The 19,860-nt window shown below is 35.0% G+C and overlaps 1 pseudogene; it reads left to right on the plus strand.

The window, feature by feature from the left end:
- Positions 1-6,048: 6,048 nt before the first annotated feature.
- Positions 6,049-8,489, plus strand: LOC149223820 (phenylalanine aminomutase (L-beta-phenylalanine forming) pseudogene; annotated as a pseudogene).
- The last annotated feature ends 11,371 nt before the right edge of the window (positions 8,490-19,860 follow it).

Below are 19,860 nucleotides of genomic sequence, written 5' to 3' on the forward strand. Positions count from 1 at the left end.
CCATGACCATCAGGCAGATGATGACACAGGAGCAACGCCACAGAAAGAAGATGACATGTATGCTTGCGGGTGTCCCATTGTTGAGGAACACCCGTCGCCGCAACACGACACTTGACTTGCTAGCATAACACTCAATCAACTACTCAACATGCTACATGTCTTCGACTTTCAGGTTCCAGGAATTATATTATCTAGTTTTTTTGTGGCTTTTTTGAAAAACTTGTTGTCATTTGGTTTCTTTGATGTCTTTTCTCACTTTCTAAAAAACAGGTTAGATACCGGGATTAATTGTTGGTTTCCCCTACAAGGGTAGCAAGATAATATTTACAATTTCATTTTTGAACTGGACTGGTTTCCCGTTATGGGCAGTCACAATATGTTTTTGCTGATATATGCCTTAAACTAAGGCACAGACATGCAAAGGCCAAAGCCTCAGTGTAACATTATGTTTCAGTAATAAAATTTAGCATAATTTAGAAAAAAAAAAAAAAAAAAAGCCATTATATCAACCACTCGAGATAATCTATATATATATATATATAGATTAAAAAATATATAAAACATGTAGAAGAAAAATGTCAAGCCCAAACTTTTATTCATGATATAAATTTTTGCTCCACTTTTTCTCTTAAAGAGATGTTTGCATCTTGAGATATTTGGTGCTTTTCAGTGTTTGGTAAATTTAAAGTTAAGATGGATCTATGCTAATAAAAAAAAAACAAAAAAAAGGCACATTAGAAGGTTCGAACCACACCAACATTTAATATAGCTACATGTTTCATACCCAGGGAATCTTGAAACAACTTCAGACTACCTTAACAAAACACCCTATCACCTAGTATTTTACCATGATATTTTGAAGTATCCAAATATTATGCCTATGTATAGTATTATCAATGACTATTATGGTTTGGAATGTCATATATATAGAATGTGGGTGAATATTCAATAAAGAACATATAATTTACTATTAGAATTGTAATTTTTGATAAATATCATCCACACACAGATACATTATATATTTTTAATCAAATGAGAAAAAATGTCCAAAAAATAACCAACTCACAAAATTTCACCTTTACAAATTTCCCTATCTTTTGCATTTTATGAAAGATATTATTTTTATTATTATTCTTGATTATAAATTGTTATGTTTTCTCTCAAAATAAAATATACCTAATGTTATCAATATACCAAACTTTTTCAGGATGAAATCCATAATCTCCCATGTTATTACCTTATATATTATTTTATATGTGTGATTTTATTTAAGTTTGTGTGCTCTATATTGATTATATTAGAATAACCATATAAATTAAATCGTTTTTCTAAGGGAAATGTTCAACTGGTGAGACATGTCCAGAGGATGGAACTTCCAATCATTTAAATACACAAGGGCTTGCCAACATGCCTTTTTCCAATTGTGCTACTACCCACTAACATATTATAAAATTATTTAACCTTAAAAATCACAAAAAAATATACAAAGGCTATATAAAATTATTATAAATTTGATTTTTTTACAAAAATATCCTCAAACATTTTACAGATTGGGATGCCAACATTTCTAAAATTTACTATAAATTTCCATCCTTAAAATTTCTTGTGATAAAAAGAATTAATATATAAGTTAAACATATATACATTTAAAAAAACATGTAACAAGACTCTTAACTATGAAGATTCATTCCATTTTATTATTGGGATTCTTAATATGTAAATATGATTTGTTAGAATACTATGGCTTATCATACCACATGCCCAAAAAGCAATAACTCATTTCATATGACACCTGTTCATATGATTTTTTTCTTTTCAATTAATGAATTTAAATAAAAGAGAAAAAATGCATAACTAATTTGGAAATAAATCTCAACATTTGATTTCTGTATACTATTAAGAATATTATAGAATATTCCATGTAGCTTAAATCTTTCTCATCCATCTAATAATTATTGATAATTAAATTAAAATTATGGAAGCCCAATTCCAAAATAGACATGCCTATGGGAATAATTAGACTACTCAAAAGGGTTAGATTTAAAGGTGACAAGTTAGAGGTTCAATTCTCTTGAGGGCTTAACCTAAAGTCATATGGGCACCTTGAAGTAGTGGTTGAACATGTAATTGCACCCAAAGATATTATATTAAATGATCGTGTGACCCATGCACACATAAGTACATCAAACCCATAAGTACATCAAACCCCGCCCCCATGTCCTTCAATTTTAGGAGCCCAAAAAGGTTGGATCCAATGGTGGAAAGCAATGTTGGAAAATGTTCAATTCCTATGAGGGCCTAATGTAGTGGTCAAACATGTGGTCACATTCACCTAGAGAAATTATATTAAATAATTGTGGCATGTCCACACATAAGTGGATGAAATCCCACCCCCATGTCCTTCTATTATAAATCCCAAATGGGTTGGATCCAATGGTGGAAGGTGAGGAGCTTTTCACCATTGGGAAAGGTTCAACTCTCATGAGGGATTAACCCCAATCCATGGGGGCACCTTGACATAGTGGTTGAACATGTGGTTGCACCCAGAGAAACCATATTAAATGGTTTTGTGACCCATGTAAATATAAGTGGATGAAATCCCACCACCATGCCCTCCTTTTTAAATAGGGGTCGCAAAACTGGGGGGTTGATCTATTGCCCCAAGTGAAAAATAGAATTATAATACGCTTGAGGTATGGGTGCTCTTCCCAACAGTCAAGTAGAGGCTTATGCAATGTTTCAAGGTCTAATGTGAGCAAAAGGTCAACAAATCACATCAATGAATGCAATAGAGGATTCAAAAATTATCATTAAGTATATGATCTATGATTCTCTCCCTAATGAAAGCATGTTGAAGAATATTGTTAAAAAAATCAAAGTACTTATTTCATGCTTCTATTATATATCCTTTCTTCGTATTCTAAAGGCCAACAATCAAAACACTTATGCAATTGCAAATAAAGGTGTGATTTTGAATATAGGAGAATTAGAGGGAAATGGGCAAGTTTCCTCAAGCTCGTTACCATGATAACAATCCATATGAAGTGTTAAGTTTGGGGGCCCATATGACCCCATTAGACTCAATTACATAAGGGAAACATGGCACTTGCATGGAGATCATACCATGTAGGAGATGGTTACAAAGCTCTATTAAATGGGGTCACATTTTTCTCCCACATTGTGTTGATCTCTAGAGTTTTGGTCCAAATGGGGTGGGACAATAACATGGTATAAGGATGGGGGTATTGTGAATATTAATCTTCATTTGAGTCAGGGTTGGCTTCCTTTCATTAATGCTTCAATATGATTTCTTTTAGAGGTATATGTCATTTTAGGTGACTAAATTGGATATTAGATCCAATGGCAGCTGAAGGATAGAGGTGTGGCATGTTGAATCGATTGGGGATAAATCTAGAGAGTATAGTTCACAGGTTGCAAAATCATTGGTGTGAGAGGAAGGTGGATACATGTAATCCTACTCCATTATGGCTATTCCTCTTCTACACTAATAAGGATGCATCATTTAGGTACTATGATGAGGTAGATGAAATTCAAGGAAAGTTATGGCATCCCCTGCAACAGGTGAAGTTTAAGTCACAGGTGTTGGATATGAAAGCTAAGCGTGCTATAGGAGATCAACAACACATCCTAAAAATGTGGGAAATTCAAGGGATGGGGTCTTTGCTCCTAGCTCAGTGCTCACAGATTGAGAATTTGGAAGTTGGCTCATACCTACTAAGCATATTATAGGTAATCCTTGTTGTTGTACTATCATAATGGTTTGGCTCCGTGCAAATACAATAAGTCAATCCTTAGTATAACTAGTGGGAAAAGGCGATGAATATGAAAACATGATGTTTTATTAAGCAGTGTGCTTGACTTTCTGGAAACATTCTTTGGGTGCTTCGAGCTTCAAGTGACAAATGTTAGAACTTCCTAGACATGGGGGAATCTTTCACTTAACACTCCAATTATCTTTATTTATGGTCCGTTAAATCTGTGGAGTAGTGGGTCTTTGGCCTCTATTGCACTCAGACCCATCTTTATTGCTTAGGGTAAAATTCTATAACTTGTAAATTGTGATTTTTTTATATGTTTTCTCATTGTGTCAACTTGGTTGGTGTCAATCCCTAAGTTATGCACACTTGCTAGGATGCATTGTTATAGTTTTTAGTGAACTTATCCGGCTCTCGAGTCGCATGACAAATTTGGTTTCATGTTGGCTAGTTGAAGGTCCTCCTACAACTTTGTTTCAGTCTTATGTTGAAGCATTTGAATCCTTGTTCCTCCCTTTTAAGGAATCCTATATAGTAATTTGCAATTTCTAGAACAAAGAGTGTGTGGAAGAGGTTACCTCACCTATAATTGGACAATTTAGCATTATCAGACGAAAATGGATGAGTTGAGCTTCTAGAATGAGTATATGCAAGACCAACCAAGAAAAATGTAAGTTGAAATTCTAGTTCTCCAACTTAATCAAAACAAATTGGTCTCCAGTTTGATACAAGTTGTGGAGATTCTCATCGAACATAGGAATTTGATAAAAAAAAATAAAATAAAGGATGAAATTTCCACTCTTTTGTAGTAATTAAAAGAAGCCCAGATCTCTTTGGGGCAATGACATACAATAGATTATTTAATAAGCATTATTGTGAGCTTTCGTTCTAAATGAACTAATTCTTGATACCAATTTGCGTCTAGGTCTTGATGTTTTTTCCCCTTCCTCTAATGTCTAGTTATGAAAGTTAAGAGTTGTTGTATCTTGAGAGTTTTTTTGGTGCATATACATTCATTAGTGACATAATATAGTTATAGTAATATGGTGGCATTTGTACTTAGTCTAGTTAGTTAGTTAGAAGCCAACCAATCATTTCCTTTTGGTTTAGTCAGTTAGTTAGAAACTTTGTGATTTTTGATGTATTATGATATAATGTTGGGCTTCAATCACCTATTTTATTAATATAAATTATAGTTATGGTTTTAAAAAATATGATTATATTAGATCACTTTCTCAAGTTGCCCCTATAGCTCACATAGATCACTACCACAAAATACCTTCACAAGAATTGAACCTTGCTTAAAATAATAAAAAAACTCCTGATCTTCCACCACTGGAACAAACCTTTTTAAATAATATAATATTAATATAATTTTATAAATATAAAATTAAAATATATAAATATAAAATCTATAAAAATATATATTAATTGATTTATGTGAATTTAGATTTAAAAATTAAAATGGAAAGCCACTTATGAAAGTTACTACTTCAATAAATATTTAAATATAAATATAGATGTTTGAAACTTTTCAAAATATAAATATCTAAAAGTGTGAGAAAAAAAAAACATGGAAAATTCAAGAAAAGGGTCCTATAACAATGATTGATGCACTCAATCGAAAAACATATGAGCATAGATTTGTAAAAGTTTGGGCTAGAAGAGGCATAAAAAGATCAATTAGAAGGGTCCAATAACAATAATGATGATATGAATGTAGATAAAGAAGCATCAAAGTGGTGTAAAAAGCAAAAAATAGAATCTGGTCTTCAATCTTCAAGAAAAGAAACTCCGATCCTAAAGTCATTTTGGGTTTGTTTTAACAACGTGGATTAATTCATATTCTCTCATTCCCATTTCCCATTCTATCTTTTATGAGATTTTCAAAATCATTTCCATTAAAGCTTTTATGAGATCTTCAAAATCTTTGTTATTATGTCAGTTAAACCCAAGGATGTGTTCCAAGACTCATAATAATTGTACTCCAAAACAGGAATAGAATCCAGCACTTTCTTTTTCATCCTCACAATCCCTTATCCCTTAAGTGTCGAGTATTCTTATCCTCAGAATAGAGACATTACAACTTTAGTGGGTCTCCCTTCGCTTGAGTGTACTCTCATTCTCTGTTTCAGTTCGAATCTCTGGTGGATTTTGCTTCTAGCAGTCAAATCGCTAGACTAAACAATTTAGCAATGTGCAGAATGCAACAAGAAGATCGGATTTTCTTTATGTTCGACGAGAACTCAAAGGGGTATAAAGCCATGGGGCAGCTGCCCAGAGTTTTCCAAGTTGTAGTCTGGTCTGGTGGGACTTTAAGGTGTCTTATTGAGAAGTTTGAGTGAGCCATTTCTGTAAGCTTTGAATTAGTCTGCAATGGAGTACGCCCAAGTCAAAGGAAAAGGTTGTGCTACTGCTTTTCCTTCTCACGTTAAGGACATTGTCCTTCTGATCAATACCTTCAACGAAATCAAGAACATCAATGTCGATGGTTCTCGCATCACCGTTGCCCATGTTACAGCCCTAGGGCGAAGACACCAAGTGAAAGTGACACTTGATAATCATGGCGGGAATTGCAGAGAACGGGTTGAGAGGTGTTCTCTGTGGGTGCAAGAGAAAGCCAAGGAAGGCGCTGATATCTATGGCGTGACCACTGGATTCGGTGCTTGTTCAAGCAAGAGAACCAACCAACTGAGCGAGTTGCAAGAAGCCCTAATTCGGTGTTTGCTAGCTGGAGCATTCACCGGCCCTTCTTCGTCGCCGGGGGAGCTCTCCCCCATCACCACTCGATGCGCCATGTTTCTGAGAATGAATAGCTTCATCTATGGCTGCTCGGGGGTTCGATGGGAGATCGTGGAAGCGCTACAGCAACTTATCAATACTCAGATCACGCCCAAATGCCCCTTGCGAGGCTCTGTGAGCGCTTCAGGTGACCTAATTCCCTTGGCCTATATTGCAGGTCTGCTAATTGGGAATCCCCAAGTCAAGGCTCGAATTGGGGGTCATGGTGAAGAACAAGAAGTGGCTGCACCGGAGGCTCTGGTGAAAGCAGGCCTGCAGCCCTTCAAGCTCCAGGCCAAAGAAGGCTTGGCTCTTGTCAATGGCACTTCGTTTGCCACTGCCCTCGCTGCCACCGTCATGTATGATGCCAACGTTCTGCTCTTGCTCGTGGAAATGCTCTGTGGAATGTTCTGCGAAGTCATCTTCGGGCGTGAAGAATTCGCGCATCCGCTGATCCACGAGTTGAAGCCGCATCCAGGGCAGATACAGTCCGCGGCACTTCTGGAATGGCTTCTGAAAAACAGCCCCTTCCAGGAGCTTTCAAGAGAGTATTACAGCATCAATTCTCTGAAAAAGCCCAAACAGGACCGCTATGCTCTACGTTCGAGTCCCCAGTGGCTGGCCCCTCTGGTGCAGACCATAAGAGAAGCCACGGCCACAATAGAGACAGAGATCAACTCTGCCAACGACAATCCCATCATTGACCATGTCAACGGCAAGGCCCTCCATGGCGCCAATTTCCAGGGCAGTGCAGTGGGATTCTATATGGATTATGTTCGTGTAGCTCTGGCTGGACTGGGCAAGCTCATCTTTGCACAGTTCACAGAGCTAATGATTGAATTCTACAGCAATGGGCTCCCGGGCAACCTTGCCCTGGGTCCTGACCTGAGCTTGGACTATGGCTTCAAGGGAGTCGACATAGCCATGGCTGCTTACAGTTCCGAGCTTCAATTCCTGGCTAACCCAGTCACTACCCACGTTCACAGTGCAGAGCAGCACAACCAGGACATCAATTCTCTGGCCCTCATATCTGCTAGGAAGACTGAAGAAGCTCTGGATATCTTAAAATTAATGCTGGCATCTTACTTATCAGCTCTCTGCCAGGCAATAGATCTCAGACAACTAGAACAAATACTTGTAAAAACTGTGTTAGGAGTCATTTCAAGTGTTTCAGATGCATGTCATCTCCCTGAATCCATTAAAGAAGAGCTTATTAACGTTGCCAGGGGTATTCCATTGTACACATATTTAGAATCCCCTTGCGACCCTGCCCTCTCACTTGTCTCTGCCCTCAAACAAACATTTCTTGACTCCATTCTTGCATTCCACGACCTTCAAATTGTAGAGCAGATAAAAGAGTTCGAATCCCACCTCAAGCAACGACTAGAAGAGGAGTTAACAGCAACCAGGCTGTCATACGAACAGCGCACTCGCATTCCCATGCAGGAAGGCTCCTGTTGCAGAACATTAATCCATGGGTCTAAATTCTTTGCTCTGTACGCATTTATCCGGGAGGAGCTCAACACCAAAATGATGACTCCGAGGACAGACCAGACGCCCCAGCAGGATATCCAGAAGGTGTTCGATGCAATTGTGGATGGCCGAATCACTGTACCTCTGCTTCAGTGCCTCAACGGATTCATAAATTGATTGATATCATCAATTTATGAAAGAACACGCCCACGCTAAGAAACTTGCATCGTTCCTTGCAGTATTTTCATCTATCTCTATAAATGTACCAGCCTCACTGCATTTTATATACATTCATCTCTACATATGCACAATGCTCACTGCATTATATATTTCCACCTCCATATATGCACGTAGCCCCTGCTTGTGTAATAATATTGCTGGTCATCGTTTTGCCATCATATCAATATTATTGTAATCTACAATATCATCATAATAGACCGAGGTTGGTTTCTTTTACTTTAGGAGTTTACTTAAATATTATTATTATATATATGTATATATGAAAATTTTCAAGAATATTTCAAAATTATAATAGTTTTCATGATGTAAAGAGTCATGAAATATTAGTTTTGATGGTTAAAAGTTCAGAAAGGTTAGTTTTGATGATTTAAAGTTCAGAAAAGTTGATCTTGGTATTATAGAGATGATTTTTTTTTGTGCTAATCAAAATTTAACTTAATCTTGATCTTCGAAATGAGAGTTGAACACTTCTTTTTATTTGCTATTTTTTTTTTTAACTGTATCACAGTTATTCTTAAATTTTGATATAACTGTGTTTCTTCTTAAATTTAGATGTATTATTGGTGTTTTGAGTAATGACATATTTATGTATTCACTAATTAATATTGAAGATTAGTATTTTTATGTTATTTTTATTTTTAGTCATTTATAATTGTGATTAAAATTTAAAGCAGTTTTGAAGAGTTTTTTGTCATCTAAGTTGTTTGGGAAAAATCATAACTTTTTATTATAGTGGAAAGTTACATGTTGTAGATGTTATTGGCATATGCAAAACGAAATCATCTATAGACAAAAATAAAAACCCAGAAAAAAGTGTACCATCATGTATCTGTATGCATATACAAATATGTTACACAATTTCAAAAATAACAAAAAATTCACAATCTGTGAGTGGCTGTTCAGTTGTCTCAAAAAACTATGATGTTTTCTATCTTACTCTTTTATATTAAATATTTAAAAGTAATCGTATTTTTAATCGTATTGGAGAGGGTGTATTAATTTTAATTTTGAAATTATAAAATATGAAATCTTTGATTTTAGTTTTGAATTATAAATTATGAAATCCTTTGGAATTCACTCTATTTCATGTTTAAGTTTCATATAAAATAATAAAATATTCAAAATGCAGAGGAGTTTTTTCTTATATTATAACTAAAGATTATATTTTCAATCTTTTAGAAAAATATTATAAGGAAAAGGAAAAATATATAGACTTTAATTTTGAGATTATAAGTTACCAAATCATTTTAAATTTTACAGTTATAAATCTCGATGTCCATGGCGTAAACGACTGACATCGAAAACGAGCATGTTCCTGTTTTCCACTTCGCTCTTAAATCTTAAATTCATTTTTGGTGGTCATAGACTATAGTGGGATGAAGATGAGTGTTCCTTTCATCACTTTTTAATTCAGACACATAATTGATAGAGCTTTTTTTTTTTGCAGGAAATGCTTTCAGTGGACATATAAACTTTTTTGCAGGCAATAATTTCTGTAGAATTATGAGCTTTTTTTTGCGGGCAACGCTTTCAGTTGATTTATGAACTTTTTTGCAGGCACTGCTTTCAGTCGAATTCCATCTTAGATTTCTGTGAAGTTATCATATTAGCTATGTAGATCTGCATTTAGGCTTGCTATTTTCATCATACATTTCTTGGAAGTTTTCACATTTAGTTATGAGAAATCTGCGCTATTTGATGTTTACAGTTGCACGGCTGGACAGAAGAGTGTATGCAGGTTGTGCACGTAACATCTCTTATTCTTCAAAGTGTTTTCTTTGAAAAGGAGAATATCTTTCTTGTGAGTTTTCACATTTACTTCTCTTTCAAATACGCTTAGTTATGAGAAATCTGCCCTATTTGATGTTTACAGTTGCACGGACTGGACAGACTATAGTATGCAGGTTGTGCACGTAACATCTCTCATTCTTAGAAGTGGTTTCCTTGAAAAGGAGAATATCTTTCTCGTAAGTTTTCCCACTTACTTCTCTTTCAAATACGCTTGGTTATGAGAAATCTGCCATATTTGAGGTTTAAAGTTTACAATTGCACAGACTGGACAGGAGTATATGCAGTTTGTGGACGCAACTTCTCTTATTCTTCGAAGTGTTTTGTTTGGCCAGGAGAATATCTTTATTGCTTCAGGCTTCAACAATGCAAAGACATAATCAACACACTAAAAGAATCTGCAGAAGACAAACAACAAAGAGAAAGAAGCGTCGCAATATTATCTAGGTACAGAGTATCGCAAAGCTTTTTGCATTTGCATAATATATATTATTTTAATGTGTTTTATATTTTACGTCATTAAAAGCACTTTCGATTTACAGGTCAATGATTCAATTCTGTGGAGATTCTAAAAGTCACATTCCGTGGTCGAGCCCGCAGAAAGTAATCCTTTCAAAGTCTGTGATGCTTACAAATAAATCTGCCTGCAAGAAGTGATCTTTTTAGATCCCCGTAGAAAGTAATGCTTTCAAAGTCTGTGATCCTTTCAAATAAATCTGCTTGCAAGAAGTGATCTTCTCAGATAAATTTAGAGTGTTTGCAAGAAGTGATCTTTTTAGATAAATCTGCTTGCAAGAAGTGATCTTTTAGATAAATTTACAGTGTTTGAAAGAAGTGATCTCTTTGATAAATTTACAGTGTTGGCCCGAAGTGATCTTTTTAGATAAATCTGCTTGAAAGAAGTGATTTTTTAGATAAATTTACAGTGTTGGAAAGAAGTGATCTCTTTAGATAAATTTACAGTGTTTGAAAGAAGTGATTTCTTTAGATAAATTTACAGTGTTCGCAAGAAGTGGTCTTTTTAGATAAATCTGGTTGCAAGAAGTGATTTTTTAGATAAATTTAAGTGTTTTGCAAGAAGTGATCTTTTTAGATAAATTTACAGTGTGAAGTGGTCTATTTAGATAAATTTACAGTGAAAATCTGCCTGCCAGAGGTGATCCTTTTAAATAAATATGCAGTGTGAACGTTATACCTTATATTGGATATTTCGCTCCATTCCTTTTTTCCAGTGAGCAAATGCCAAAAAGTGACTGTAAACATTACGAACGACTATAGCTTGTAAATTTAGACTCTCTGTTGAATTGATGAAAATAAGTGTCTAGAATTTTCGAACGACTATAGCTTGTAAATTTAGACTCTGTTGAACTGATGAAAATAAGTGTCTAGAATTTTCGAATTTAAGGCCAGACGCTTTTATTTAAGCTGTTTTTAAAGAAGACCTAAAATTTTTATTTAGCTTGTTTCCAAGAAGACCTAATTTTTTATTTAGACTGTTTTTCAAGAAGACCTAAAATTTCTGATTTGAGACTGTAGAATTCTCGTATTGACCGTTCATTTTGTATTGGACACACCATCAGCTATGCAGGGGCTGCTGTTTGGTAATGGACATGGATATTTAACATTAAAGTAAAAGCTGGCATCATTTCATAGCTTATTAGGGAATTGGTGTTCCTTATTATACAGTTCATCTCTTGGATGAGGAAAAATTCACGAGTCTAATTAACCATATTCTGCCCTTTGTTTTGCCTTTTATGTTGCTTTAAAATTGATAAAAATGCAGTGATAAAGGCTTATTTAATGGAGTACTGTGAACTTGATCTTCAGGCTCCAGCGAGTCAGGCTTCTTTTCAATATGACGTATTTTGAGGATGAGGCTACTCTTTGAAAATGTTCTTCGAGACTAAGAAACAGAACAGAAGTATTTGGAGGCCTTGGACAGGTACTAATAGCAGTGAAATACGATGCTTTTTCTTAAATGGTATTTCCATGGTTTGCAGTTTTAGACTACATGGAATCGATTAAGTAATTCAATCTATGTTACAGACAAGACCGAACTAAAACAGTTGCTACTTTGCCGAAAGATATGAAAGTACTCTCAAAATTTAACGAAACGATATCAAAGAGATAATTCCGTTTCTAGCGCTAGATAACTTCAACTTTAAATTGCTGTTGATATTTTGATTTGAAATCACAGTTGAGAACTCAGCTATTAACACCAAATATCTTCCAGTAGCTTTGAATTTGAAATCACAGTTTAGAACTCAGCTATTAACACCAAATATCTTCCAGTAGCTTTGAGTTTCTGTTGTAATTTTTATGCGAATTAAAATTTGAAAAATCATAGTTGAGAACTCAGCTTCTAGATAACTTCAGGTAGCTTTGAATTGCTGTTGAAAATTTTGCCAGAATTAAAGAAATCACTCTTGAATGCATACATTATTTTGTGTTTGAAAGTCTAGTTGTGTTGTATACTTATACCACATTTGTTTTGAAACAAGCTATTGGAAAAATATCCAATATTATAATAGTTTTGATGACTTGAAGAGTTTAGAAAAGTGGCTATGATGATTAGAAGTTTAGAAAAGTTGACATCGATTAGCAAAAAAATGGTTAGTATTTTAGGTATGTCGACTTTTTTCTTTATGCTAAACCAGCTTATTTTTCATGTTCAAAATTAGGGTTAACCATCTCTTTTTTATCTACTAATTTTTTTTTATTGCATTACAATTCTTCTTAAGTTTAGATATATTATTTGTGTGTTGCATAATTCTTCTTAAGTTTAAGTTTAGATATATTATTTGTGTGTTGCATAATGACATATTCTTATTCTTGTGCTTACCAATTATTTAGTCAGGATTATCATCTTTATGTTATTCTCACTTGACTAGTTTATGATTTTGACTGGAGTTTGAATCAAATTTCAGGAGCATTTAGTCATCCATGATGTTTGTCTTATTTTTTGTACATTGAATATGATTTTGACTAGAGTTTGAACCATATTTCAAGAGCATTTAGTCATCCATGATGTTTGTCTTATTCTTTCTACATTGAATATCTAAAAATTTAGTCATCCATGATGTTTGTCTTGTTTTTTCTACATCGAATATCTAAAAATGATGGGGAAATAGTAGGCTTCTATGACGAAGGTGAGAGAGGATGTATCCACTTTTGAGATTATAAGTTATGAAATTAGGTTGGCTTCTCTGAGAAAGATGAGAGAAGATGCATTGACTTTAATTTTGAAATTATAAATTACCAAAATTTTCTAAATCTTTTTTGTTCATCGTTAAACTTCATATAACAAATCAAAATATTATAATATATGAGAGGATAACAAGAATACTTTTAACAGAAGTGCCCTTAATGAGATTATAAGTTACAATTTCTTTTTTTATTTACTCTATTTCTCTAAAGATATTTCATCCCCAAAATTATATGAGATAAGAACAGTGACCAATTTTGAAAAATGCAGCAAGAAAGTCTCAATTTGATTTTTCCTTGGTCAAATTGAGAAAATTCGAATTATTTCCACATCAGGAGAGAACTTGGATGTAGTTAACTTGTGTGACATGGCTCTTGTAACTCAGTTAGCTTAGTAAATTCATGTTAGAGGGCTTGGAGTTCACTTAAGCATGTGTTATTGCTAAATTTTAGTAATCCAGTTCAATTATATCCAATTGAGTTCAGTTAAACTCGTTCTAACAGTTAGAGGAACTAGTGGAAGGTCAGTTGTGTAATGGGACAACAGTCTAACTCAGTGATCATCCAGTTAACTCATCAATAAACCCAAAATAGCTAGTGCATACAGAGAATTCAAGTTCCCTAACTGTGGTGGAGATTCCAAGGCAGTCTAACATCAGTTGTAGACTAGTCTTGAGTGTACATGTGTTGCATGCAATGAGATGATCAACCTTGTGAATTGCACAATCAATTGGAGGAAAATTCCTAAAATAATAGGGGCTAATTCTCTAGGAATTGCGCAAGGAAATAGTGGCTCAAGCTGAGGCAGAAATTGACTAAGTTTGGGTCAGAGCTTCTCATTGAGCAAAAAGATAGGTTATTCACTTGCAGGTTGAGCTCAGATTGAGGTAGAATTTGTAATACATCTCTATTCATTTGATTTAATGCAAGCATGCTTAAGGGGTTTTTAGCAGTGGTTTTCCCCTAGAAAAATATTGTGCATGTGTGTTATTTCTTATTGCATGTCTGAGATTGTTGTTCTAAATTATGAATTAATGTCCGCAGAACAATAGAGTAGAATTGTGTCTCTTGATATAAATTAAAATTTCTTGAGCAACTGCAATTCTACATCATAATTCTACATGGTATCAGAGCAGGATTCACACTACAGCAGGAATTTCGAAATTGTTTCATAGAAAGTTCGAATTTGTAGCTCCAATGTAGCAGGATCTCTTCAGAGTTTGGAAAATGACCTTCAACGAACTGAGATTAGAGTATGCCTTGGAAGGCAGCTCGAATTTCATTGCATGGAAGGATCGCATGGAGGCAGTGCTAGATGACAATGGATTGCTAGAATATGTCAAGACATATATTGCAAAAACACATGCATCTTATGCGTAGAACCTAGCCCAATGGAAGAAAGATGTAGCTAAGGCGAGGAGAATAATCTTGGAGGGAGTGCGAGACCACATTGTCTCAAATATCCATGGGAAAGAAACTCCTTTCGCAACATGGAAGGCACTGACGGAGATGGTTGAGAATAGCAGTGACCACATGAAACTGGACCTAAAAAAAAAACTTTGAAATATCAAGATGCAAAAGAATGACATTATTCTGTAGTATCTCAACAGATTTACCCAAGCTTGTGATGAGCTTGGAGGGGTACGTGTGAATGTTGCAGAAGATGACCTTGTGAGCCTAGCTCTTATAAGCTTTCACAAAAGTTGGCATAACTACCAGGACTCTGTAAATGGGAAGGAGAAATTACCGAATTGGGAATACTTGTGGTCTGATTTGGTACAAGAAGAGATTAGGAGAAATACCAAAGATGGAACTTCATCTAAGGGTGGGGATGAAGAAAATTTTGCATTGGTTGGAAAGGGAAAGAAGGACAAAGAGAATAAATCTCAAACCAAACTAGAATCTGGCCAAGGGGGAAAGATGAAAGACTTGCCAAAATAAAATGCTTCAATTGTCATGAATTCAGGTTCTATGCTACAAAGTTTCCACACAAAAAGTCTAGCAAGAAGAACTCAGGAAGAGTAGCAAGTGAGGCATTAGCTTCACAGTTTGAGTTAGACTTCACCCTTATCGCATGCACAACCAGTGTTGTGATGGGGAGTGTGAGGTACTTGGACTCTGGTGCTTCATTCCACATGACAGGGTATAGAGAGTTTTTACAGTAACCTTTCAGAGGGAGTCGGGATCTCCTCTTCACCTCAAAGATGTCATGTTTATTCCAAGCCTAAAGAAGAATCTCATCTTTGTAGCAGTTTTGGAAGACTGTGGTTATGACCTGATTTTCAGCAAAGGGAAATCATTCCTGAGACACACAGCCATTGGATAGGTGATGCAGATTGGGGTTCATGTAAAGAACCTGTACAAGTTGGATGTGGAAGATTGTGTTGCATTAAGAAGTAAAGAAGAGAAAGTGCAGAGACGTGATGTCAGTGAACTTGGCATAGGACAATGAGCCATTTGCATCATGGCACCTTAAATATTATGCATCAAATAACCACTGGCCTCCCAAAAAGTGCAGTTGAGCAACAAGATGTCTACAAATTTTGTACCTTGGGGAAGTATGTGAAATCCACATTCCATGAATGGGAAAACAAAGCACATGCAATCTTGGAAAGAGTACACTCTGATGTTTTTGGACCCTTATCAACAGCCTCCACTGCTAGACATAAATATTTTGTTATTTCTATTGATGATTTATCAAGGAAGTGCTAGATCTTCTTCATGTAGAAGAAGGATGAGACATTCTCCAAGTTTGCATAATTCAAGACACTAGTTGAGAAAGAGATCAACAAGAAGGTGAAGGCTCTCAGGAGTGATAATGGAGGTGAGCATGTTTCAAATGACTTCAAGGAGTTGTGTGTGAAAGAAAGCATTCTAACAGAGCTCACAACACCCCACAACTCACAGCAGAATGGGGTATATGAGAGAAAGAACCAGAGCATTGTTGGAGTTGCAAGAGTTGTGCTACGTGAACAAATCCTACGACTACAATTGTGGGAAGAGGCATGTAACACAACAGTCTACTTGCAGAACTAGAGTCATCATCATATTCTGGGTATGATTACACAAGAGGAGGATTTGTTGGGGAGAAATATGGATGTGTCTCACTTCAGGTTTTTTGGAGTGTCTGTTTTCTACCATGTCTCCAAAGATTCGAGGAAGAAGCTTGATTTGATAGCAGAGTTGGGAATTTTTATGGGTTACACCGAAACTCCACACAATTAACATGTGTACCTACCTCCCCTCATAATTACAGTTGTGCGAAGGGATGTAAAGTTTGATGAGGAGAAAATGATGTGGTTCTCTCTTGAGAGGAAGCTTCAAATCCCACCAAAAGAGAAGCTTTTAGCTCCAAAGGAGGAGCCTCAAGAAGTTGTGGAGCATCCACAAATAGAGGAATAGAGAGTGGAGACATCCACTAAAGAATAACCATCCATAGAAGGCAGGAAAAGAACCAGGGAAGTTAATAGACTTGTGCAGGATGCAAGGCAGAATGTGGGAGTTTCTTCAAATTTTCATAGGAAAAGGATGTCACATGAGAGGCACACTGGCTACATGGCTCTAATGACTGAGCTTGTAGAGACTAAGGCATCCTCTTTCGAGGAAGAAGTTGATAAACATGTTTGGGTTGATCTCATGGCAGAAGAATACGAATCCATCATGAAGAATAGTGTTTGGGAAGTGGTCCCAAAACTGACAAATAAATCAGTTGTGGGTTCGAGATGAATCTTCAAGGTTAAGCATTCAATAGATGGAAGCATAGAGAAGTATAAGGCCATATTTGTGGCCAAAGGATTCTCTCAAGTTGAGGGAATTGACTATGAGGATAGGAGATTGCGTACCCTCCAAATGTCATTTTGCATTACGTTTTGGTTGGATTTCTTTTAATGATTTAATTGTAATATATTACATTTATATTTATTACGTTTTAATTGTAATATTTAATTGTAATATATTACGTGTAGTTTAATTGTAATATATTTATTTTTATTTATATTTGTTTTATATATATAGATTTTCATTTAATGCTTTGATTTCTTTAGATTTATATTGGAATATTAGTAGTTATCATTTTTTTTTAAGGATTGATTTGTTTTGATTGTGTGATTTGTTTTTGTATATATTTAGCTATAATTAATGATTGATATGTTTTGATTTATATAATATTTGATTTGTATATATATATGATTGTATTAATTATATTAATATATTAATATATATATATATTTTTGTTATCAAGTTTAATAATAATAATAATAATAGTTAACAATTGTTGTTTAGAAGGATTTAAAAAAGTAAACATTGGCATGTGAAGGGTACTGGCATAAAACAAAACTATGAAAATTGAGAGAATCAAGAGAATTACAAGAACAGGATGAAAACTTTGGAGGCATGAAAATTGAGAGAATCATGAGAACAGGATGAAAGAAAAAATTAAAAAAAACAAATATTAAAAAAAAAAAAACAAAACAAAAACAAACAAACAAACAAACAAACAAACACACTAACACACTTTTCACAAAATTCACACAGGTTTGAAAATAAATAATGGAACTTTTGGAAGCAAAATTTAAAAGAACATTTGGTGGATTTGCTGATTAACTTGCATAGAATTGACAATTTGATATTGTTGTATGCTTTTATAACGTACTAATCCGCAGGACACAGCAAACGCCAAACTTTTCGCCATGCACAGAAGTCAGCTGACACCAACAGGGAGTATTACTTTTCATGGTTATTTTCAAAAATGGATTGATATTAATATCATGATTAAGTCGATTTTAACACTTTGTTTGTCCTTAACTTGTTTTATTTGGTATGAAATTTTTGCGGAAGAATCATGAAGAAACTGGCCATTTCTTCTAGAGCACACTTATGTTTTCTTTGTACCAAGTTTTTTTACAGGTTACAGGATAATCAAGTGATCATAAGGAGATTACATTGTGACGACAATTGGTCTTCAAAAGACTAAAGTCATGAAAAATTCTACAAATCCAGCTCTACAACCACTCCTTTGCAACTCCCTTTTTGCAAAAGATTTTGAATTCCACCAATTGCCAAACCATAAGGCATGACCATATCCATATTCATTTTTCACAGCAAGAGTTCTTATTCATACACCATGCATTTCCTTATTTTCATTTTCCATGTCATTACCATTCCCCTTCATTTCCGCAAATAAAACCCTGCTTCTATGGATATCATTGAGTCAAAGTCCTAGAGTCTAAGTATCATTGAAAAAACACCTAGAGGCTTGCATGCCTTAATGGCAAGTACTCTTGCCAATGAACAATGGGAGTACATTAATATCCCTTGTTTGTTGGATCTTGTAGGTGACTCGACCACGACAAATTTATTCGTACCTACAAAGATGTGTTAGGCATCCTGACTCCCATTGGAATCAATGGTGGGAGCTCTTGTGTTGGCTAGGGGCATTCATTAACAGCCACTAAGTCAACAACTTCTTACTATGTTCGACATCGACACATTCAATCACATAGTAAGATTTGTGCCATCGAGCGTTGAAGACTTGAAGACCCATATTTTGTAGCAGAGAAAGCCAATTTCCTTTCATTGTTTTTCAGTTTGTCATCACTTGAGGACAAGTCAATAAATAAGGCTGGGGGGAAATGTAACTTCTATATTTTGTATACCTTCCAAGCCTTATAGATTTTCAGCCATATTTAGTAGACTCATCGGATTCATCATCCAGTAGCAGAGGATCCACCAGCAGATACGACTTTCAACCATGTTCAGCAAACTCCTCAGATTTATCATCTAGTAGCAGAGGATCCAATAGTCGATACGACAATACAGATCCATCTTTCATTCACAACTTGAAGAAGAAGCTTCAGATCAGAATTGTGGCAGCTGAACATGCATGATTCATCCACTTCCTTAGGTAAGTAAGGTATGATGTTTTCTAACCTTTAATCTTGAAATTCTTTTTAGATGCTAAAATGATGATATTTGGAAAATATTCCACTATTCCACTATTTCCTTTCTCATTTAAAATTGCCAAAAACCATCAGTTGGGGAAGGGGGAATTTCACACTTCATTCTTTTTCCTCATTCATATTACATCTTAACCCACATAGTCTTCCCACAATAAAAACTACTACAAAATGATGAGCATATGATTGATCTCAACAAAGTAAATAATGATTGTAAACACAAGAACCAATCATTAAAAAGAGATCAAAGTAAATAATGATTGTAACACAAGAACCAATCATTAAGAAGAGATCAAAGTAAATAATGATTGTAACACAAGAACCAATCATTAAAATATGTCAATGCTTTGTAAACAAATAAAAGTTATCCAAAGATGTGCAAAGTTAAAAGGAAGTCCATGATTGAAAGATGTTTGTTACACAAGAACCAAACATCTTGTAAAAGGAAGCTCATTTAAGAATCAAATCAAATAAGTCATTGTAGTAGCTTGCATGAGGACATGCAAGAACTTCAGTTGGGGAGTATGTTGGGCTCCAAAAATGGCACTCATTACCATACATTTTTCACCTATGCTTCCATTATTTCGCTCACTATTCATCACCTTGTCACTCCATTTTCCCTACTATTCACCATTAATGGGTCT

This window comes from Pinus tabuliformis, chromosome Q (genome assembly GCF_031772625.1).
Source record: "Pinus tabuliformis cultivar Carrire ecotype Pingquan chromosome Q, CPIR1, whole genome shotgun sequence".
Taxonomy (NCBI): domain Eukaryota; kingdom Viridiplantae; phylum Streptophyta; class Pinopsida; order Pinales; family Pinaceae; genus Pinus; species Pinus tabuliformis.